This window comes from Lepidothrix coronata, unplaced genomic scaffold, assembly GCF_001604755.1.
Source record: "Lepidothrix coronata isolate B3197 unplaced genomic scaffold, Lepidothrix_coronata-1.0 Scaffold170, whole genome shotgun sequence".
Classification (NCBI taxonomy): domain Eukaryota; kingdom Metazoa; phylum Chordata; class Aves; order Passeriformes; family Pipridae; genus Lepidothrix; species Lepidothrix coronata.
The window spans coordinates 487079-511564 of NW_016690350.1; the positions used below are offsets into that span (position 1 = coordinate 487079).

General features: G+C 41.6%; 1 protein-coding gene across 3 annotated transcripts in view; it reads right to left on the reverse strand.

Annotated features, from left to right (window-relative positions):
- The window catches only part of FOXP1 (forkhead box P1), a 382197-nt gene that overhangs the window by 311268 nt on the left and 46443 nt on the right, over window positions 1-24486 (reverse strand). The window contains exon 3 of one of the 3 annotated variants that reach the window (XM_017829855.1): window positions 10634-10744. The exons of the other annotated variants lie outside the window; for them this stretch is intronic. The gene's annotated coding sequence lies outside the window, so the exon portion shown is untranslated. The remainder of the gene's footprint in view (window positions 1-10633; window positions 10745-24486) is intronic. 3 annotated transcript variants of the gene reach the window in all.

Genomic DNA, 24486 nt, shown 5'->3' on the forward strand with positions numbered 1-24486 from the left:
TGAAGAGACACGGTGAGATCAATGGGTGCTCTTAGCAGACTTACCACACCCCCAGCAGCTTAATTTCTGGCCCTCTAAATTTTGGAGGAAGTCACAAGTGTTGTCGAGCAGAAGTGGCATATCTCAGTTTTGCTAAATACTTACATGGTATTATATGCTGGGGAAGGGGCTGCACTAATACACAGAAACTCTCAAGTATCACATTTTTCCCCTTGTCTATGGTGTTCTCCATCCTCCCCAGTAATTTGCACTTTCTTCTCTTTCAAAGACTCCCATAAAAGCCACTTACAGTCAATACAGTCTTATTAGCACCCGGTGTATGTTCTCTTCTCAAAGTACGTGTTTACTTTGACTTCCCTCTCACGGAAACAACAGGCGAGTGTTGCCATTTTATATCACAGACTTTCAGAGCCCAGGACGTTTCTGAAACAGGTTAACAAAAGAGCAATTTAAATAAATCAGCAAAAAAAAATCAATGGAGAAAAGCTTGCACTGCAGTTGCTCTGACTAAAGAGAACTGCAAAAGCCAAAAGGAAGGAGTTAACCTTTGTGGGAACAGCATCAAACAGTCGCTGCTGCTTCAGTTATCACTGCACCGGGACTCGCTGCAGGAAACTGCATCCCTCGGTAAGGGAAGAGCATCACCTACACACTCACAGTCCTCCAAGGGTCAAACCTAAAGCACTGCCCTTTGAATGTGGGGAACAACCAACGCCAGGTACACAAGAAAATCTGGTAGATTGAACAGGAAACTACCGAGAACTATTTCTGAAATGTAAATGAGACTCTGCTACTTTCATTTCATTCTTGCCGTAGCACTGTGCTGAGATGAAGTTTCCATCTGTGATTTTCAGGACAGGATATCAGCCATTTCAGATGGCATCCGTCAGAAACCAGAGAGATACATTACATTTTTTGTTTTATAAAAATATTTAAACTCTTATTTGGTCTTTCCCTGGACAGAGCTTATGGGAGATTCATTCAGTGCTCTGGAGAACAACCTTAGTGCAAATATACAGCTTTAACCCCACCATCCTTTCCTTTTTATCATCATTTTTTAATAACAACTAGTAGAAAGTTACAATTTGAAATGGACTATTTACTTTAAAAGCCAGTTTTGACAAGGCCATGATAAATATCAATCTTCTATTACTCCTTTGAATATCCTCGACCTAAAAAAGTTAAAACACTTTATAAGGAATCAAGCCTCAAGCTTTTGAACACAAGAAAACATTTTCACATCTCTCACGGAAATTCAAGGACTCTTGGACTACCTGTGAAATTTCCTGTCCATATGCAAGAGACAGCACATTCAGCAAAATTAGTTCAAACACTTGTTGTTTCTTTTCTCGCAACATTTTCACCATCAGTCACACAAATTTATCAGCAAAAAATGCTGAAGTCAATGATGATGCAATTAAGGCTTTGATTACATGATGACAGAAAATCGATTTTAAAGCAGATTATATCAACAGTTGGGCAAAAGGAGAGGCAGACATTATGGAAATCAGACCTTTTAATATCTTTAAGATTCCATAACCCCAGAGAGCATCTTTAATTCACCCTCTTTTATTCCAGATGGTCTCATAAAAAAACCCCTAAGTTATCACATTCTGGTAGCCCATGCTAACATACTTCCTATGACATGATGCTAATACGTGTTAAAACCCAACATTTAAAAAAAAAAAATTCCAAATTGCAACCATTTCCTCACTAAGGTGACATTTGCAACCACACACAATTTTTAAAGACAGGATACAACACATCACTTACTTCCACCGGGCAGGCATGGCAGTGCCTGGTGAAGGCATGCTGAGTTACACATAAGTATTTAAGAGCAGGATTTGGCTTCAGACTCCGCATGAAGGCAGGAATAGGGAACTATTGTGCTGCCTGTTTTCTCACAGCAGATCCCAACTAGCTTTGGCTATGGATCCGGCACCGCCAGCCAATTTCAAGGATAAAAAAAAGAGCCTCCGACCCTTTCCTTTCTCTCCCTTTTTGTAATCTCTTGCAGGCACAGCAGCTCCAGCAAGCAGCTCCCCTACCAGCCCAATATTTACACTAAACCACTAAAGGACTTTCTATTATAATGCTATCTCATTGATACAAGATTACTCCTGAACCACATCAAACCCCGCAACACTGTGAAAGGCACAAACGCCGTCTCAAGAAAGAGGCGCAGAGTGGATTATTTTAGTCTCGTTATTTCAACGGCACTTTTTAGATTTATGTAAAAAGTAATGCAATGCTACAGTAAGTGTTTCTCCCCTGGGGGCAGCTGGGTGTCTGTATGGATTAAATGTACACGCGTAAACACTTGTGATAGCTAATTATATTCCTGAAAGCACCCGATTCTTGCCATTTCTTAATCCGACAAAATAAAAACACTTCAAAAAAAAAGAATTTCAGATAATCATCAATTTTATCTAATGTCTTTGAAACTCTACAGAGATTTTTCACCTGAGAATCAAAAAGTGTTAAAACTCCTGCCTCTTTTAACTCTCTTTTACAAAAGCTGCATGGATGTAAAAACCCCAACAGAACACAGCACTTGCCGTCTCCTCTGGTTGCAAAGAACATGAAAGAGTAACCAGACATTTTTATTCAAATGAAATTATACAATTTTTTTTATCTTTTTTTTCTTCCTTCAGCACGTAAAACCCCACCCTATAGTGAACACAAGCTTAAAGCAATCGCTTCCAATGGACCGTTTTACTTATTCTACAATTTCTTACCCAAATTACACAGGTATAATTATTTTGACACTGTAATGAAAAGAAAATGGGATTTGGGCACTGTGGGTTTATCTAATAACACTATTTCTTGCCAGACTTCACAGCACTGACAATCACAAAGAGCCCTGTCCATTCCAATAGGAAATATTTGATTTTACTGTAGGAACATTATTTATTTTCACCAAGTTGCTATTATCAGAAAGGATATGATAGCTGAATAATAAAAATGAAATCAAGAAATTCTGGTGTTTCAAGGCTTTATTTTTTTCTGCTCTCACTTTTGACATTTTCTTCCCCTGGAGAGACAAGATAAAGTGCTGTCATAAATGGGTGACTTTTCTTGTCAAATGACAGATTTGATTCTCCATGGCAACCACAAATCAAGGTGCTAGTCTGAATTAAAGCTTCTCTTAAAAGGCGTCTTTATGTTTATAAAATGAATTTAAATTAAATGGGTATTAGGTACAGTTTTTTACCTCCATTTATTTATTGACTAAGGAGCTCTGTACTGCGTGGAGCATATTTGCATTTTAAGGAAAGACAACATATTGTACTGGCAGATGCACAAACAAAGCAAGTTACAAGGTCATGCTACATATACTAGTTTACAGTACTATGAATGGTATACAGATGGACAGCAAGCAGTTAAGAGGTACTTAAATACTGGAAAAAGCACAAAAATTACCTAGAGAGTAACAGATGAAGGAAATCTCTCCTCATTTCATAACACTGCTTTCTTCCACACACAGTTAATAGAGAGTCATGTAATTGTCACAAACAGAATGCCAAAAGGGAAAAAAAATGTAGAAAATCAGATGCTTCCTCCTGTGCCCTTATGCAATCTTACTATAGAGCATGATACGCTCTTACAAATGGTTGTTACCATGACTTTCAAATACCCGAATTTATCCCAGATTTCTAACTTCAACTGCTCTAAAAATTCACTTTCTTGAGGTCACAACACATCTGAATTTCTTTATTCAGAAGATGAGTCAGTGGAGCCTCCTAGTTCCACAATTAACCTCCCTTATTATCTCTTTTTTAAAAAAACCTGAAACCCAGGGAACCTAAATTGCACTGTAATACTCTCCTCATTCCATTTCCCCAAAGAAATGGGAAAAATGTTTGCACGGAACATTAGACTTAAATTTTTAACATATAGGTGAAGTCAAATATATATTCTTACACACATTCACAAGGAAGCAAATACTTTGAAGAATTCAGAGAGCATTATAAATAAAATCAAAATACTGCAGGTTTGTCAGCCAATTCTCTCGGTTACCAGAGTCAAGTGGCTCCATATTCACTGCCCTTGTAAGCTCTGCCAAATTTGATTTTAAGCTTCCTGAAGTTAAAGAAGGTTTATACAGTATTAACACGAGATCTTCTCACACATTTCTCAAGTTATTACACAGCCTTTTATCCAAAATCACAATTTTAAGCGGCGCAGGAAGGCTTCAGTTCAGCTTCACAGGCAGAGATGGACAGAGGATGTCTTCATCCTGCTGCCAGGCTTTCTGCTCCACTTCACCCCTGCCGCCTGTGTTCTTCCAGGGAAGGTGCAATAAAAGGGTGCCAGCAACTTAGAAATCCCTTCACAGCCTGGGTCCATGCAGGATTCGGTCCCTGCACCCAGTGGCTTGGGGGAAAACTCCCACCCTGCTGCTGTGGAGCAGCTCAGATGCAGCTATTGGGGTCCCCACATGGCCAAACACACCCACTCTTCAACTTACTGACACCTGTGTGTAACCCACAAATACCCCAGTCTCAATATTAACAGCTTTTCAACTCAAATACCCCATCTTAAGAATTGGGGGGGGGGGGGGATTAATAGTCAGGCCTCCCTGAATTGGCGTGTAAACATTCACTACATAAAAATCAAAGGACACTTTGCTAATGTACTACTGTGTAAGTAACAACCTCATTAAAATAAGACTAATCCGTAGCAGAAATGTGCATTTTATGGGGTAAGCAACTGAATTTCTTACATTTTTATTGTGAGAAAAGAAAAAGAAAACGAGTCTACCTATTTCACTCGTACTGTAACCTGATCACAATGTTTATACATGCCCATCACAGGGCTATATAAATTAAGTTCCAAGAAAGGGTTTGAGAAAATAAAATATGGTTAACTTCAAACAACACCTTCAGCTCAACTCCTGAAAATCCTTGGCACTTCTTGCTACGCACTTCTGGACATACTTGAGGTTAAGAGCCAGCCTCCTTGAGGTCTAAATACTGTACTTTTAGGGAAAATTCCCCAAATTACTACTATGTACAGTGATAAATGCATATGGAAAATACTCTCCAGGCTGTTACATGAGTTGGATGCTGTGTGGTAGGTGCTGGGAGCATTGTCTGCTAATGCAAGCGGATGGAGAGTGACATCCACACCTCATGCTTACATCTTCTCTCCCTCAGCAGCATTAAGGTGCAGCAAACAAGTAGAGGATTAAGGTCATACCCTGTGTTTCTGCAGAAAACTGGGTGGTTTTCTAAGCTTTTAGAGCCAGCTGACCACGGGTTTGCTGAATAAGCGGGTGGAAAAGCACTGAGCACTGAAAGAAAAACTTGTTGAAATTGTTGTTCACGTTGTATCTCATAAATGGGCGGCCACAGAGCCTTGTGCCACGGTGACATCTGGGACAAGCTGCAGCCAAACCAGCAGCAGTTCTCCACTTCAGCTCCAAGTGTTCCAAAAGTAAATATGGCACAGGCAGAAAAACCTTAGAAGTGCACAAATCTGGGTCTCTTGACCTCTTTGGGGGGGTTGTGGTAGTGCTGAGGCTGCACCAAATCACTGGAAAACTCCACACACAAAAGTGCATTTTTTACAGAAAAGATGCAAAGGAAGACAACTTGGCTTAAATGCAGTAGAAAAAGACATTTTATTTTCTTCTTTTCTCTCCGAGGTTTCAACCACTCAGTTAGTGAAAATACAGGACTTTGATTAGCAAACACCAAAAATTTAAACTGGGGTAAGCTGATGGTGTCAAGTCTTCTTTGTGCACTCCATGGGCATTTCTGAGCTGGCTTTTGGCAACTACATGAAATCCTCTCCTTAATTGTTGTGAAGCAGCACAGCTCACCTTTTGTATTATTTCTAATGTGTGGCATTTCATTTTATTGAGCATGAGCTCAGAGCTGGAGATAGTCATAAATTTTACTACTTTAATAGTATATGTTACCTGACGTTTCCTAACACTGAGCTTTGGGATTTGAGACTGACCAGTCTTGACAGAGATGGATAGTTTGCATAAGAGTTATAAAGGGAACAGCAGAGGCTTCAGTGGTATTTTAAGCAGGAAAACTATGCAACATACTTTAGAAAAGTGAAAAGACAACCAGAAAAATCTTTGGTTGATAATCATAGTCAGGAAATGCCAGCAAATGTTTTGAGATGCTTGCTGAAAATGGGAAAGATGTTTAAAGCCAGCTTTGCTACCTTTAGCAGTGAACTATAAAGCTAATCACATATATTTTTGGGGTCCTTAACGTGGACCAGATGGAACTACACTGAACATAAATAAAAAACATTCTCTAGTTTGTGGGCTGGTTTGAATTTTATTTCATTGGATAAATGTGGAAGACAAAGTCAGTAGGTTTCAGTCTGAGTAAACAGTGAAGCAATTAACAGAGTTCCAAGATGCATTTTCATCCATCAGAATCCCTCCTGCCTCCTAGATTTCACATGGAAGTTTTTGCAAATCAACGTGAGACCTCACCATGTCCACACCAACTACTTTTGAGCAAGTTCAAGTGCAGCCCCTGTTCCTGAGCTCCTGGGTCCAGCTACATCCTACAGATTCCTAAAAAAAAAAAATCATTCTTCTCCTCAGTCATTTTGTAAGAAATAATACTAATTACTTTGGGGAAACTTGATAATAAGGTATGGAAATACTAGATGCAAACCTGCAAGGTAAATAAAGTAAGAAGAATAATCTTGAATCTCTTTTTAAGTTATAAAATTATTTACTTATTCTGATGTGAGCAAACATAAAAGAATACCTCTCCCAGGCTCCAGGCATTGTTACCATCAATTAACTAACAATTCCATAAACAATAAAAGTATTACAAAAACAGCAGCACATCCCCACCTACACATTAGCACCAGTCAGCAAAAACCCCAACAAAAAACTACAAACAACACTTCCTACTCCTTGAATTCCCAAAGGAAACTCCACCCCAGCTGCTGCAATCAAAAATATGGACTTAACAAAGTGCCTGCAAGGTTAAGTGGCAATTTTAGGTGTTACTTGTAACAGGAGTAAAACAATTTCAGACACAAGAGTGAGTGTAAGCTGAGAACTCCTTGAATATAGACTTTTCCCTAAATGACGGTTTCTTGTAGAAATTGTGTTCTCTGCTTCAGGATGCTGAAAGATGAATGGGTCTAGATGAAAAAAATAGAAGAAAAAAACCCGACTAAACCACACATCACAGGCTGACCCCAGGGGCAGAAGAGTTTCCTTGCAGCAGGTACAGATGTTTTCAGGAGAGGACTGTACAACCACAACTGGAGGTGGAGGGACAGTGGGAAAAGGGGATTCCAGCCTCCTTCCTCCCTGTCTCTTCTCCCTCCTGCAAGTCCACACTTGCCTCTTCCCACAGGTTTCTCAACTGTGTTCTCAAGTATCTGTGGGTCAACAAGGCTCTGCCTTGGCACTTGTACAGCGCCTGTGAAATCCAGGGAGTCATGCAAATGTACCTGAATATGCAATATCTTCTTTTCTGATTCATTATGAATAGGCAGGAGCCATTTTAGCCAGGATGGTGCACATCTTCATTATCCACTTTGGAAAATATTCTTTTAAAAAAATAATCCTGACTTCCAGTTGTTCCACTGATGGTCCAGAGACCCCTGAACACACGCACACAGTTACTGCAGGCAGTCATTGCTCCTGCCCTGAAGTCAGACAAGCACTGAATGGGGCCAGTGCCAGCAACCTGCAGAAATGCAGGCTGAGATAAATTATGCAAATATATTGTGCATCTGGAAAATGGGTGTTTTAAAGTACATCATCGCTGTTCAGCTGACAGCAAGCCAAGCCCCTACCTGGTAGTTCTCCTCCTGAGTATCTTTCCTGTGTCAAGTTAATAACTCTCTGCCCCCAGAAAACATTATGGAAAAATTCAACTGTCCCCTGGGAGTTAATGTGTTAGACTCAGAGAATCAATTCAGTCTTTAAAACTGTGAAATGCAAGGATTTTAATCCTGTTTTAAGTCCAAGTTTTAATAAAACCTGAACTTTGAACCCTCCAGGATTTCCTTCCATGACCAGGTGATCCAGAGGAAGATCTTCAACATATATGCAGTAACAAAGTAAAATGAAATGACTATGGCAGAGGAGGACAACTTATAAAACACCAAATGTAGGAAATAATTATTTACCTTCATAACAACCAGTCTCTTCTCAGTTTCTGTGCTGTAAATGTAACTTTCTCCCAACAGGAACTTCTTAGAAGATGTTTGTCAACTTATGTCATTCACAGATACACAACAAAGGAAAATGTACATCTCTCTAATGAGATGCACAGCCAAGGACGGTTGTCAGCATCATAGCACCGCTGTTGTGACATGTATTTCATTTTATTCAATACATAACAGGGAAGCTGTTTAATCCAGCAGTCCAAGCAATGTCCAAATAAGCATTAATAATGCGGTGAATAACTGATCATCACTAGATGGTTTTCAGCAAGATAAAGGTTTTTCCCTCCCCCTTTTAAAAATATCCTCTGAGTTAGAAAACAAAGAGGCAGAAGTTAAGACTGTTGCCTGCTCCCTCCTACAACGGGCACACGTCTGCAAGTGCCAACCTGCTCGTGGCTGAGCCCGTCCTTGTGCACCGTGGATTGCAGCACTACATCAGGAGACTGCAGCAGCACAGCAGGTGGAGTGGGGGGCTCAGGGAGAAGCAATTAATGTGGATCATGTTTCCCATTTTTCAAGGTAGATGGCAAATTCGGTTTCACAGACATGTACAAGTTCGCGTACAAAACCCACTGCATAATACAAAGACATCTGTGTTTACCAAAGTAATCATTATTGTTTAATGCGTATTTTTTAGACCATTTAACAAATAACTTGAGCTCTGATGAACATGGTGATTTTCATGATAGACTTAAAAGGAAAAAAGTTCATAAGAAATGTGGAGCTGCAAACATGTGCTAAGTATTAGGACAAGAACCACAGATTAAGGGCAGCGCTTTGACCTCACGTATTCTCACCCTGTGCGCGCTCAGCCAGCACAGTCCAACAGGGAATTGGTGGTTTGCTGCCTTGCATCAGAACTTGGGAGTCATCCTTGCGCTGCCTCCTGCCCCAAACCTCGAGGACACACGGAACGAGGGCGGGCAGCACCACGCTGAACACCATGAGCAACCATGGGACTAAACCTCCATCGTTTTGGGATCACCCCACAGTCAGGGCTGCATCCACCCACAGCCCCCTCAGAGCTCAGTGCAATGGACACATGGGTCTTCAGGACCATGGGGAGATTCCCATCACTATTCCTGCCTTACAACTTACCACCATCATCTCTGCCCCACCACAACTCCCTGGTCACAGGATCAAGCCCAGAGGGAGAACGTGCTCAGCCCTCGGGGGCTTGAAGGGGAGCTGCAGGCAGGGCTGGCAGGCAGGGATGGGGGAGCTCAGAGGAGTGAACTGAGTCGAGACCCCGCTACATGTTCAGTGATTATAAGATTAGTGTGTTTTTATTTAAAGTATTATCCGTTAACATCCCGTATTACAAAAGTAGCACAACAGTATCGACAGACTGTCAATATTAATAGGAGTGTCTAATGTTTTATCAATACTAATTTAATTTCTGTTATCTGCAGGCTGCAGGGCCTTTCTGAAGAAACAGAGGAACGAGAATGAGAAAGCCAAAGCAGTGACATAACAGGAAAACAAGCCATTCCTTCAGCTTCTCCATCATTCAGTGGCACCCTGCTGTTAACACAATTATCCTTGTTTCTTCTTTAGAGAAAAAGTACCAAGAACAAAACCATCTGAGGTTTTTTTCCAGTATCACCAAAACCTCCACAACCCTTTTTTTTTTTTTTTGGCCAAAAAACATCTTTGCAGAACAGGGTTTTTGCTAACTATGTAAACCCAAAATCTATAAAATAAATGTGTCAGACAAGAGCAAATACAGGTCGGATGAATAACTCACCCTTACAACACAGTGTTGATTCACAGAGGAGAATTTCTAGACCAGTGAATGACCCAGTCTCATACAGACCTTGAGGGCCACACAGAAAAAGCGTGGTTTTCATTTTACAGGCAAAATATATATTTTTAGGGCAAAATTTATTGAAGACTTATATTTTTAATGAGGTTTGAATAAGTGTCTCTAAGCATACAGGGCAAGGAGACGTGTTGGCAAGGTTCTGTGAGGTGAGAGAAACCCTCTCTTCCTTACTGGTAGACGCTCAGCACGACCTGGATCACAGCCCCACCCCTGCACTTCCCATCACTACTAACATACTTTAAAAGAGAGAGGAAGACAGGTCCACAATGACAAAATGTCAAAGTGAACAAAGTAATTGAGCTAATCATGTAAACATTCATTATTACTAATATTAAAATATCCTGTTTTGCATTTTCTTTCTGTGACAGAATGAGCAGCATCTAAGGACTCAGAATTATCAGCTAAGAACTGAGTAAAAGAGGAAACTGTCTAAAATAAAGACACAGTATCAAAGAAGAATATTTCTCTTGCTTTGGCACATGAATGATCCCAACTGTACTCGCTCCAAAGCATTAAATGGGAATGCAGGGGAAAATATTCTTCTCCTTAAATATATTTCAAATAAGTGATTTATGGTTTTCAAATTGTGAAGGAGAGAAGTGGAAAAGAAGAAGGCATTGGGGTAGGAAATTGGCTTACCTCGTGATACTCCACAGTGTGCGACCAGTTCCCACAAATGGGTGAATCCTCCTGTCCTCATTAACGAGGTTGAAGATTTCCTGGTCCCTCACGAGCACATGGAGGTCCCTGCTGCACAGCAAGACATGGGAAGCCCGCCCCGTCACCAGCCATACCCTGAAGGTTTTACATCACTGCGCCAAATTTCAAAGAGTAGTGATACCCAAAGCTCCTTTGAGAACACCTCGAGGGGGTGCTGAACGTGGGACAGCAACTCCAAGAAGCCAGTGATGGGCTGGGTGGGTGACAGACCTCCCCTCCATGCTCCCCAGTGCTGGGCCACACCACCACAGATGGTGGCATCATCCAGACCCCACATTAGAACAAGATGCAGCAACGTTTAAAATGGTGGTGGGGGGAAAAAAAAATCAACTTATATTGCAATCAAAATGCTGACTTCCCCCCCCCAGCCAGTCTCTGCGTTCCCAACAAGTTCTCCTTGCCAGACCTACTGAAATTTCCACACAAAATTCTGCCTTTAAACAGATCTTTGCTGCTATCCATGTCCACTGCAGTCATAGAGATTAACATTAACCGGTGACAGAGAAGAAGCCATGTCTGTCAAATTGTTTCCCAGAATGACAGAAAAAAGGAAAAAAGGCAGAAAACAAGGGAAAACAGTCTGTGGCCTTTGAAAGGGGAACTGAGCTGCTGAACAAATCACTTCAGGTAGTTGGGGATGGAGCCAACAAAGTATCTTTGAAAGAATAAAGAAGAAATGGTGAGAAAGGAACAAGCATGAAATGCAAGGGGGAAAACTGTACCATAGGGAAGTTAATCCAAGAGGTGTCCCATAAATTAGAAGAGGATAAGAATAAAAATTAGGAATTATTGGAAAAGGATTAGTGTAATAGGGGTAGTTTCCTACCAGGAAATGAGGCCTGAACAGCTCATGCACAGCCCAGCCAAAGACCTCAGAGGAGGTGGCAGAAAGAAATTACAGGGCATAATGATGTAGGTTAGCCTGCAAACTAAAAAAGTAAATTGAAGATGAGCTTCTGGGTCTGAGCACCCATCAGGACAGCCCAGGGCAGCTTGAGGGATCTGTGGAAGTGAACAAACCTCTCCAGCCTGCCCATGGTGGTTTGCCTTTCCTTTTTTAAAGCTCTAAACCTGGCTGTTTGGGGGTTACACATGCAGCAGCACCACCCTCAGAAGATGCATTCATTCCATCTCCAGGGTTTGGGTTGCACTGCATCACTCAGCTCTACACCCCCCAGCACAAACCACTGAGAGCAACGAGACACAAACTGCACAGCACAGTTCAAGAAAGGGATCTGCCACTTATGTCTTCCTCTTGCCTCACTCACCTCTTTCTGCTCACCACCTCCCTTGTCTACAACCATCATTTCTGCAGCACTTCTCCCTCCTTCACCTCTTCCCAAACTTCCAAGCCCCTCTTCTCCCTGCACGGGAGGCAGCTCCGATGGGAGCAGCAGCAGCCACAGCTCATAACTCGCCTAACGAGTGCCAGCCAGAAGTGATTTGTAGGCATCAATGAGATTATTGTTTTTTGAGAGAGTGGAAAAGAAAAGGAGGGGCACAAGCTTAAGGTGTTGTTGATGAATGAAGATGAAAAGAAGGTTTTAGGGTGAGAAATGTTTGTCTAGTGTGACCTAAACCGTTCAAACTTCATTTGATAGATGATGGACATTTATTCCCTGCTATGTGTCACTTCAAAGTCTGAGGTTTATATTAAACAAGAAGTCTTCTCCTTCTAAGCTGTTCTTCAGTTTTTCCCTGGAGTTTATCACACAGCACAATACTTGGAAATGTAATCACATTTAGTTTTTATAATAAAGTCATATGGTCACTAGTAGTACATATTAGAAAATGCATTTTATTGTTTTTCATTATGTAATTGTTTGCTTCATTGCTTTTCATCTGTTTTTCCTTGCTGTGGGAGGTGGCACAGCCCAGGAATACTATTTTTCTGGGGATGATGTTCTATGGACAAAAAGAAATGAACAAACCTGCACTCCAATCGGACTCAGTGCCCCTGCCCTTCCCTTCTCTCTGCTCCCCACAGGGAAAGACCAGACTCACAATGATCTGATATTTCATGCTCTGAGGCAAAGCAAAACCAGCTTTTCCACCCCACAAGGCCTGTGCCTACTTGGAGAAGCCATCAGCAGCAAATACTTAAAAGCAAGGACACCAGGCACAGCCGCAGCTTTAATCACCAGAGAAGAGATTTTTGAAGTCTTGCATTAAAGCCACCTGCAATTCTTTCTGCCATGCACATGTCAAATGCCCAGAGAACGATGTCTTTCCTCTGGATCTGAGTTTGTAACCTTATGAGAAGTTGATGTTTAGAAAGGAGCAGTCTATATTGTGAAGTAAGTTCTCCCCAAACAGCTAATGTCACTACTACTTTTGTCAAGGGGGTTGGTTCCCTCTACTAAAAGATGTGATCATTCCATTATAAATGTTTACATTCCCATAACTAAACCCAAATATATTATGCTAATAAATTATGGGAAAACTATACTTGATGGGATATGTTCCTGTTTAGTATTCACACAAAGCACTGTGGCATTTAACCACAGGGTAAATTTACTCATTTACTACATCTATTCCTTTATATGTGCCCCAAAAGTTGTTTTCTCAGCACTTGCTGAGAATATTGGCTTTCAATATTGGCTTTTGGGGAGTTCATTTTACTTAGATTCTCTATTAGAAGAGAACACCATGGACTCACTGAAACTATATTTCTGCACCAGAACGTTGATTCACACAGGAGCAAAAAGCATTTCATGCTAGTCCTGGCTCCAGCCAAAGACATCACCTCTTCTCTGTGTCCTAACCAGATAAAAAAGGCAAATGCCTTTGGTTTGAGAGGCTCTGGTCTACCACATCCCAAACACACAGCTCTCATGATAGTGCCCTTCCTCTTCCCATCATCAGCAAACTTCCCCTGCAGCCCAGCTAAGCCCAAAACTGCATCCAAGCTCAAAGGAGGAAGTTAGAAATTATGCTCCATCAAGTTGCTCCATCTCACTACACTTTTAGAGCTTGCAAAAAAAAAAAAAAAATCAAATTCTATTGAATTTCTCTCTACACAGCTGCATCTCTAATGAAGCCCCATAAAAGTTAAAACTTATATTCGGTAATCATATGCAATTGAAACATCATAAAATGAGAAGTCAAGGAACTGTATGTGGGCTGCAATGACTTGTCTTATTGTATTCATTCCCTTAATAAATATATCTTAAAAATAACCTCACAGTCACACATTTGCAGTATAATATAAAAATAACACTGGATTCAAATTATTAAACAGGTAATTTAATAGAACAAGAATTGAAATGTAGGACAGTGTGCAACTTTATGCTATAGGAATAAGATGACTTTAGCCAACACAACTATTTTTCTTTTTTGCATTATCTCTGCATTTATAATACTTCAACATCCACATAACCTTGACACTGTAGTCACCTTAGTAACAAACATTCACTTATAATTGAAATCCCAATAGGGTGTTTGATTCAAGTAAAACAAAAAATCAGAGGCCCCTACTCTGCTGCTTTTTTCTTAGTCACACAGACATGGGCTAAAAGGATCTAAAAATAGATATATTTGTACACTAATACATCTACGAAGCAGAACCATTTAATTTTAATTTAAAGCAAAATGGAAACAAATGTAACACCTTTAAAAGACTCGAAGCTAAAAAGAGAAGGAAATTATTTGAGTTCTGGATCGGCGCAGCTTGGCGAATTCACACCAAGCAAAGGCCAAGATTTAAACCAGCCCTACAGCCAAGAGCAGCAGCTGTGCCAGGGACACTGGACCAGCAACCCCGGATGGGCAGAGGACACCCTGCACTGTGCCACCACAGCCCAGAGCTGATGGAGAGGGATGAACATCCCCACCATCTTCAGATTCTGCTTCACATAGCTGGTTTCATTTAAATTGGGGGGTTCAAAATGAAATTAAAAGGGCAAAGGTCCTAGAAGTGCACAGAAGAGTATGTTCATTAATGTGCTTGGCCATTCCTTAACAATGGCCAAGACCAGACACTTCAGAGAAAGGTACAAGAAAAACCTGAACTGAGAGTTTTCACCTCTGGAAAAAGGGGTTTCTGCCCAACCCATTGCTAGCTTTGTCCTAAAGCAAGAGAATTTATACTCTTCCTAACTTGTAAAATAAAATAAAACTACTACTCAAGATACCTGCAGATGTTTGCAATTACCTATAAACTTAAATCCTATTATTGTTTCACACCTAGTCCTTCATAGCTTAGGATTTATGGTTTTACTTAATGATTATCTAGTTCTGTTTCAGGAAAAAAAAAATGACTTCAACCATCTGAAGCCATCTTTTACTTCACTCATGTTGGCCTGCTCTTGCCACAACTCCAAAGCCATGAACTCCGAAGCTGCAGAAGATCCATCCCATCGCCTCCGGGGCACCGGCACAGCCCTGCATCCCACTTGTCCGCCGGGGCTCCCATCTGCCACAGCTCCATCCTGGCTGCCACGCTTTTACTGAGTCCCTGATGAACGTGACTCAATTAACGTCGCCTGTAAAGCTCCTCCACCACAAATAAAAGGTGACAAGGAGCTGAGACAGTAGCAGGGGGGACACAGACAAGAGCAGCCGGGCCGGGGGACACGGCAGAACTGTTACTGCACGTGGCAAAGTGGGTTTGAGCTGCCTGCACACAAGGGGTGATGAGGAAGGATGCAGGGGAGAGAAAGAGACTCTGGGAAAGTCAGACTTTCAGAAAGCTCTTCCAACCCCACCGCTGGAAAGGCAAATTGGAGGTGAGGACATGGGTTTTACTGGGTTATTCTGGCGCCAAGTGTTTTGCCTACACGCTGCCCCTGACAGAGCAATCACCTTGCTGGGGGCAGGCAGGATGCCCACGGGCCCCATCAGAAGATCCCGGTGCCCAAGACAGCTGCAGGAGTGGGCTCCTTCTGCCGGTGGAAACAAGGACTCGGCTAAATGTGGCGAGCTACAAGTTTCTGCAACAACATGCAAGTCTCCAACATGTGGCCCGTAACGTAGCTGTTGCCATGGTAAAAAATTCATGTTTAGTGAAAAGTGTTAAATCTTGTATCATAAGTTAAATCAGCTGCCAAGACACATTTTCACAAGTAGGGGAATTTTTGTCTTTTCAGAATGGAATGTTTTTCAGTTGACATTGATTTTTCCCTAAAATAAGTCCCCCAGAAAGGAAGCCAATCACACGTGAGGCAGTCCAAGAGCTGAATTACTCTACTCCTTCTCTGAATCATCAACAAGTGTTGTGTGCTAGTGCATGTGTGTGTACAAATGCACTGCAGCTTCATAAATTCCATCCTCTTATACAAACCAGCAGTTATACAATTTATTTAGAATATTAAACCAATGATCCCAACAGAAATAGCACTGATATTTCATATTTTGGGTGACAAGACTTCAATAAGTAACTTTTCTAAACAAAAAATTTCTAAAGAAATCATTTAGCTTAACTTGCCCTCGACTTTTCACAAATACAAGACTTAATGCTGAGCCTGACTATACAGTTTTTTATGTAGGTCAAGGACAGAAACAGTAAGAGTGCATTTACTTGCTTTTACGTTTCTTGTTCAGTATTTCAAGAGTATAAAGAGGACAGTTGGTTTTATTACAGTTTCAGAAAGAGAGACGAATTAGAATTAGTGCAGAATTAGCTAAAAAAAAACACAAAAAACTTGTTACTTTTATTAATATAAAAACTGTTGCAAAGAAATCTGTTATCAGTTAGGATCTGAGAAATTACATGTATGTGTCCTTCCACTCCTGAACAACTCAAATTTGGCTCATTCTAGCATCTTATGGTTAATCTTCCATATTTGAAGCAAAATGCATTCCCAATAGGAGGTTTTCCCAGACCAGTCCTGCAGCTCCCACAGGTGGGCCACTGCCTTGACGGACAATGGAGAGCTCTTGGTCAACACTGGGTTTTCATTTTCCACATCTCTCTTCCACAACCACAAACTGGATTTTACCTTCATTGTGTCTTCTGCGGTGAGGACTTTGCCCAACAGATTCCTTTCTTTTTTACCTGCCTCCAAGTAGCAACAGCCAGCAGCCAGTCACATCCTTGTTTCTAAGTTAAGAAACACTTCTGATTCCTCCTCCTCTCTCTAATTATTGCTCCTCGATCGATTTGTCGTATGCCATGCCAAATTCGCACCTTAGCTCCTCACCTCTAGTCATTAAAACTCAAACTCTCCTCCCATCTTCTCCACAAACGACATTTCCAGCAAGCAAGCTACTGCTTACGCTCTCTTACCTCTTTCTCAACTGAAACCAGCTCTACTGAAAGGCTGAAGCATATTTAGCCCTCCCAGCTCTCTGCTTGTCTCTTTCTTTTATTTTACATGGTTCAACGTTCACATTCTGCTCTCATTCTGCCTTCTCCCCTTCTTTCTCTACCCCGGTGCTACAAAAAGACATCTTCTGTGACACCTTAAAAAAAAATAAAGGTCCTTGAATTGCTATGACTTGCACCATGTGGTATTTTCAGACCAGCCATTTGCTAATGTTGCAAACACAATTAGGAAGTCAGGGAAAGAGCCTACAGGAGCAGATGAAAGCTGTAGAGATAAAATGGAAAGCTTTTACCTGCCAAGCTCTCAGGTTAGGGTTCTAGGTTGCCCTCGGATCTAATAAAGCTATAAAAGAGTCATATTAAGGAGATGCATGGTCACATTGCTGTGAATATCAAGCATGGCTTTTTACATCCTCCTGTAGACGTGGATTTTTGCTTCCACAATCTGCAGGCTGGTAACCATAGGTGGTTTAAATTCTTGGTATTAAAAAAAGCTCAGAGCATTACTGACAATTAAAAACAGCTTTTACACGCGCACAATAACGCTTCTCATGCTTTAAAAAAATAATATGCATATCCATATTACCATCATAATAAGTGCCACAGAGTGACATGATATGATTGAGTATAATGGCTCCTTTGGAGCCATTATGGTCGATCAGTAAATAATACACTTTTGAAATTGTCTAACTACATATTTACACTTGTCAACTCTCATACACTTCAGTGACAGAATTTAAAAGAAACACTGTAAAAAACTGTAAGAACATTAAACCACAAAAACATTATGCTGAAGTAGTATTAAGGTTTGACTTAAACCCACAAAAACATGGAAATTTCAGGTTAAGGCCAAATCTCTAAAAATGACACTGTCTTTAGCTCACTGAACTGTCCCCCAGTGCCTGCAGTGGTGCAGGCAAAGCGAGGGATGAGGCAGGGTTGGGAAGGAAGGCAGGAGACCATGGGGTAATGGTGGTCTACGTGAGAACTGAGCCACTGTGGAGGGCTCTGGGCACCAAATTCATGGGTAAGAGTCAGCCCACCAGCAGCACTTAACTGTTCAGCAGGACATCATTTTACAGTATTTTATAAAAACAAAGCCTGGGTCTTTCTCTGTTTATTCAGATGAAATTCCCAATTAAGTTGAGAAAAATCAGTCTTCACTTATTTCAGAAGAGGCCCCACTGAGACACTGGGAGTTTTCTCTAGCTGAAACACATGGAGAAAAACTTCAGGCTTTGACCCTAAAAAGGCATTGTCTAAAAAATATGTTAAACAAACATGACAGTGAATCATTAATATCCCCAAAGATTCACTCCATGTGGGGAAAAAAAAGACTGGGAAGCAAGATGTTTTTTCAACAGTAAAATAATGGGCTTGGCGATGTCTTTTTTAATTGATAATTTTCTGTCTCTTGTTCAGCTGTAGTCACTTTTGCTCCAAGCAGTGGTGGCAGCAACTTTATTGGTTCCAGTAGAGCTCTGCTGAAAACAATAAGCATCAAGCTCCCAAATGCCATCTGTCTTTCTGTGAGGGTCATATCCTGCTGCCCTGGAGTCAAGGGGATATTGAATGCTTGGGAGATGTCAAGAGCAGCCCCAGGCCCAAAGCACCTCCTTTGCAACAAAAGGACCCCAAACACTTCAGACTCTCTGCACTGAAGTCCTGAACCACACTTTAAAAAGCAATGATGGATATTTTCCTAGAGCAAAGGTCTTCCTTTCATATGTGTCTATATCTATATCTATCTCCTTGCTCAGACTTATCTATTACCCAGTTTGTGAGAACAAAATCCATAAAGGCTTGGCAGGGCAGGCTCTTGAAGTTGTTTGAAGACACAACCACCACACCCCTGTCAAGAGGGAATTACAGCTCAGTTTTATAGTCAACTCTCCCCTCGACTGGCTGATGACAGAGCAGCCTCCCTCTCCGCTCAGCATCTGGGATTTTACAGCCGCTGTATATAAATGGGATTTTCATGACAAACAACTCTATATTCAGTTTTCTTGTATATCTGAACATGAGGATGATCTCTTAAGGCTCTGCTGGGGAAGAAGCATTAATGAAGACAAAGAGTATTTCAGGCTGTTTCCCCCAGGAGCATTATCATGATGACAGTATAAAGACTTTGTCCAACACAGGTACTTTAAGTCCGTATCCTCCTCCCAAAGCAGCTCTCCAGGACTCCCCTATGTGTGACCCTCACAGCCCCCTCCCCATGCCCAACATCCCACCACCCCACAGCCACCTGATGAGGACAGAATCTGCCATCAGCTCGTAGAGCTTTCTCTAGTCTCTCATTTCATAAGCCCTCCCTGGAGATATTTGCTGTTGTCTAAATATTATAAACCACAGTACGACAAAGACTTAATAAACCCTGTTGCCTTTTCACTTCGTGCAGCGTCTGTCTCCTCTCACCTCACCTCACAGCTCATGCAAATGTCAGAGCAAGAACAGTTTTTACATCTCCTCAGGTCACCCCACAGTGGTATCAGCAAAGGTAAACAAACCACTGAAGTCTGGCTATTTTTATTTCAGATGGCATGTAAATCAGTGGATGAAAGCTTGGAATAAACTGGCAATATGAGGGCAGCTTATTTAAGCTTCCTCCCCCAGCTCAGTGTTTCCTCAATGCAATATAGCTGAAATAACCTTACAGTAAGGGGGAAAAAAAACAACCCAAAGAGATATAAATATTTCCCCCTAAGTCAAAGATATTTTTCCTTCTAGATGTCTGGCCAACTCTTTAAAAAAGGCAAAAGCATTTCCCTACCAAAGGCAGAAATCTCCACCTGCAGGAACTCAGGAGGAGACCTGACACCATCCTGAGTGCTTGGGATGGGTACTAGTTTAATGTGGGACACCCCAATGAGGAGACCAGACACTACAAGTGCTTGGGATGGGCACAAGTTCTACACGGGACACCCCAATGGAGCAGAACCTGGGATACAGAAGGTGCTCAGTTCCTGCCATACCACAGACACTTCTCAAACAACAACCAGAGCAAGAGCTTCCTCCCAGAGCTCAAATCAGAAAATTACTGGTCCCGTGTAGAGCTGAAAGCCCCCGGAAAGATGGGTTTTTAAGAGCAGGAATTCCAGCTGCCACCTAATTGTCTGAGCAGTGGGTGCCCCAAACCCACAAGCTCCTCATGCCATTATCCCCTGGCAGAAAGATGTTACGTGCTCCCACTCTTCCCTTTCTGTCTCCTTGTTTAAAGCTTTCTGGCTTCTGGTGAGGAAATGATTCTGCCTTGCTCTACCTTTCTCTCCATCACCTCGCTGTCTGTGAGGGCTGGTGAGAAAATGTTTCTGCTGCTCTTACGCTTCTACAGCATCCATTTCTGAGGCCCTTATGGGAAAAAAAAGGCTGTCTCCCATCTCCTGCTGGTGATAGTTTTATCAGGTAATAGCATGAAGCAGGAATGATCCTGTAAAGCTGTCACCAATACCCAAAGGTGTCTGAACTGCAGCAGTGAGACACAAACCATGCCCACTGCATTCACCCACCAATGGGCAAAGCATGAGCAGCATCCAAGGGACCTGCAAAGCCTGTCTAGTAAAGAGCATATCATTGCTTTAACCTGCCAGGAGCAGTTGTTTGGCTTTTCCCATTTTCTGCCTGCGCCTTGTATTTTTTTATATTTTATTTTAAGTTAAAACCTGTTGAAATTCAACAGCTCCAGACACAGCAGTGCCAAGGAAAAGGAGCCTCTGGCCCCTGAGAGGGACTTCCTTCCATGCTGCCTTGACATATAAAATAGGTTTCTTCAATTATGTCTTCCTTCTTACCTAGACATGGTGGTGTGAAAACATAATAAAATCTTGTGGGGGAAAAAATTCAAGGAAGCTGAGAAATTGTTCTTCAGATCACATTTAGAGGCCTTGGCTCCCAAGTGCTTTAATACCAAGGTAGCCACTTCCTCACCCCAGCTCTGCCCCTGTGCCACACCAGCGTGTACAGGCTCTCACACCTTCCCAAAGCACCAGCACCTCCATCTCCAACAGCCTAAGAACCATTCTGTTCAATAAAAAGAGTTACTGCAACACAGAACTCCAGCTACAAACCCCACTCTGCACTGTTAACATTCTGCATCCACCAGATGCAGGTGGTTTACAAGAGTTTCTCGTACACGCACTTGCAATTTGTGCAAACTCACAACTTCACACACCATGTGACATCTCTGCTGCGCCACTCCTGGTTCGAAATATACCTTAAAGCATCTCAAGTATCAACTAGGTGATTTTAATTGCGCATTCACAACTTCTACCGAGCCCAAGATGAAGCTTTGAAGATAAAATCTCTGCTCAGGACATAAAGTTCATCACGTTCACAAAGCAATTTTTTTTCCTGATATGTGATTTATTGGAATAATGGATATTATTTGTATAATAAAACAGATTACTTGAAAAACTGTCCCAAGAAATCATAAACATAGAAAAGTCAGGGTTTGTTTTACTACTACCACAACAAAAATTCTGTATGTGTTTTTCTAAATATAAAGGAATGAAAACTATCACAAATTTGGTCAGGATAGAGGTCTATAATAAAGCCTTCAATTTCGGTGTGACAAGATTTTTTTACTGAGAAGGCATGAAATCCCCCTCTCTCCTGGTGACAAGAAATGCCCCTGATGCCCCAGGATGTTCAGGACATAGCCAAAGTAGAAATAATTTTCAAAACTAATATGTACACACAGTAACATGGTTAACATCATCCAATGAATTTAGATCCACCTACACGGTATAAATATATCTAGATAAACTGTCACCTTCAGCAGAATTCATTAAAATAATGTTGTATCTTCCTTGTTAAATGTAATTTTTTTAATTGAAATTTAATCTTACTGCATTATTTGGTAGATTTTTAATTGACATTTGTAGTAATTAATTGGTAAGCATTACAGCTTTGTCTGAAGAATTTAAAACTAAATTTGACATCGAGATTGGCCAGCCACTGCTGTGAGGTGCCTGCTGGGAGCATTTCATCATCCTCCCAGCCCCTCCTGCTGATCAGAGGTGGGAGATGATGGTCTCTTTCTTACAGTCATGAATTACATTACTAATGTATTCCATTACCACCACGCAAATGTCATGTTAATTCCTGATCATCATCAAGTCATACAATGGTTTCCACGCTGGCACCCAGCCAATTAGCGGTGTGGAAAAATATTCCGCCAATTATATAACTTGAATTAGGTTAAGGACTCAAGAGAAAGCAAAATAAATGCTTTGAAAATACTTCTGAGATAAAATGTAAGTTGACACTGTCTTCATGTGCTATAGCCGATGTTATACAATCTGATAGGCAGCTGCCAACATTCATAACTGTTTATTAAATCTAGCCTCTCTTTATGGTGGCAGCTAAGATCTGTATTTTTACCAATATTAGGTTCATTGTGTTATGAAAAAAGACCAAAATACTTAGGAGCATTCACACCAGCTTATAAAACTTACATTATGTAGTTTATTAAATTGTTAAAATTACTTCTTCTCTCCTCCCCCCGCCACAGAGAAAGTTCCACGGACAGAAAAGTTTCAGGAAAACAAAGTCTTTCAGTAGCCACTGATGCTTTAAGGAGCAAGAGGGATCCTGCAAGGACAGAAGTGGCATCTCCAGGCTGCTGCCACCTCTCCCAACAAGCAGCTCTGCCGGGGGGATGATGGGCTTGGCTCCTGGAGCTCTCCCTACTCCTCTCATCCCACTAACACACAGCCTGGGGGAACCCACTCCTGCCCCGCAGCTGTGGGACAAGCCCCTTTGGCTCTTGTTCCCTGGCTATTGCAAGAAGTATCATGGGCAGATACAGCCCTCTGGATAATTAGGAGCCAGAGGAGAGGCCTGAGGTAGAATCTGGGCACCCTTACACAAAAAGGACCCCACAATCCTGGTGGAAATGCCTCCAGCCGTGCAGGGACATGGCAGATTCCCAAGAGTGCCGAGCCCTGTCGGCACACGCCGTGCCGCCAACTCACTGCACCACCAGGTTTTTAGTACCACCCCATTATTTTGATTTGTTCTGTTCTTAACTCAATTTATCGTACAAGCATGGTTATCTCCAATTTAAAAATGTACACAGCACCAGTTCCTCGACTTTAAAAATGTATAACTATGAGCAATTTGTTAAAACCTTTTACCGTATCTTTCTGTCTCATTTTCCGAGGTGCTGCAATGAGGCAATTCACTGTTCTGGCTGCTTACCCTAGATGACCTTTGCCTGCCATAAAATGGTATACAACTAAACGCTCTGCTTTAAATAAAACCCTTGCCTCTTCGAAGGGCCCTACGTATTCAGTCAACACAATCAGCAGAAACCACATTTGGTTACTCAATAAGCTGGAAACTTTTAAAACGTGTACGGCGGTGAATGAATTCCTGACATCACCAGGAACACTTGAGCGGGGAACAAGAGAGACTGCTGAGAAGTGGCTCTTGCTGCAGCTGGAGAAAGGATCACTCCTTTAAGCTGAACTCTCAAGGAAAACGAGAACAAAAACTGAATTAGCTCAACACGTACCCTCTGCAGTCAGCACATTGCTAGGCAACTTACCATCTCTTGATAGAATTATGGTGGAGGGCTGGTCGTACATCAGGGTTAAGATGAACACAAGCACCAGTTTGGGCCAACTGCTCCTTTCCAGTGGGAATGCTCAATGCTTGGTCATTTCCTATTATTATTTTGCAGTATTTTCTGAGCAGCTAGAGTGAGCCTAATGCATTCAGAAAGTATTTTAAAGCTATTATGTGACATGAAAATTTTAAGATAACTGGAAGTAAGTGAATTTCAGAAGGAACAGCACGAGCCTTTTTCTTTGTTCAAGCCAGCATTTGGAGAGAGTTAACAATTCTTCTTCTCATTGCTTTTATTTTTTAATAGTGAAGGTATCCAGAGGGCACGCTACTCGAACACTTTGTCTTTTCTCCAGATGCTGGTTGGCTACAGCTTCATAACTCCATAACTCAACCAGGTGTTTTGAGAGGATGCTTCAAAACCCCCCAGTCCTTCCATTTGCCAGCACTGAGACCTGTCACTGCCATGGGGCTATGACAGTACCCAGTGATGCCACACTTCTCCTGTGCCAGCCTTAGAGGAGTCTTGATCTTTAATAGTACTTGGATGGTAAGATTCACACCCCAGGCATTATTTACACTTATTAAAGAGGCATTAAGTAAATGCAGAGTGCTTTAAATCGAGGCATGTACCTTGCATATAACCCCACATTTCCCATGCATACTTCATAGGCACAAAGAAATAATTAATTACCTAACCACCGTGATTAAAATCAATTGATTCATATGCGACAGAGCAGTGAGAAATTTTTGCATGACTGGAGAAGTCTGGAATTGGTCCCTGTTTGGGGATCTCAGTCATATCAGTGAGGCTGGTAATTCAGACATGAAGGAAATGGTAAGAACCCCTCTCCTGCATGCACACTTTGAGCTGCCATATGGGTTTATTCAACTGTTTACTACACCAGTCGGTAAAATCTGAACAGCTATTATAATC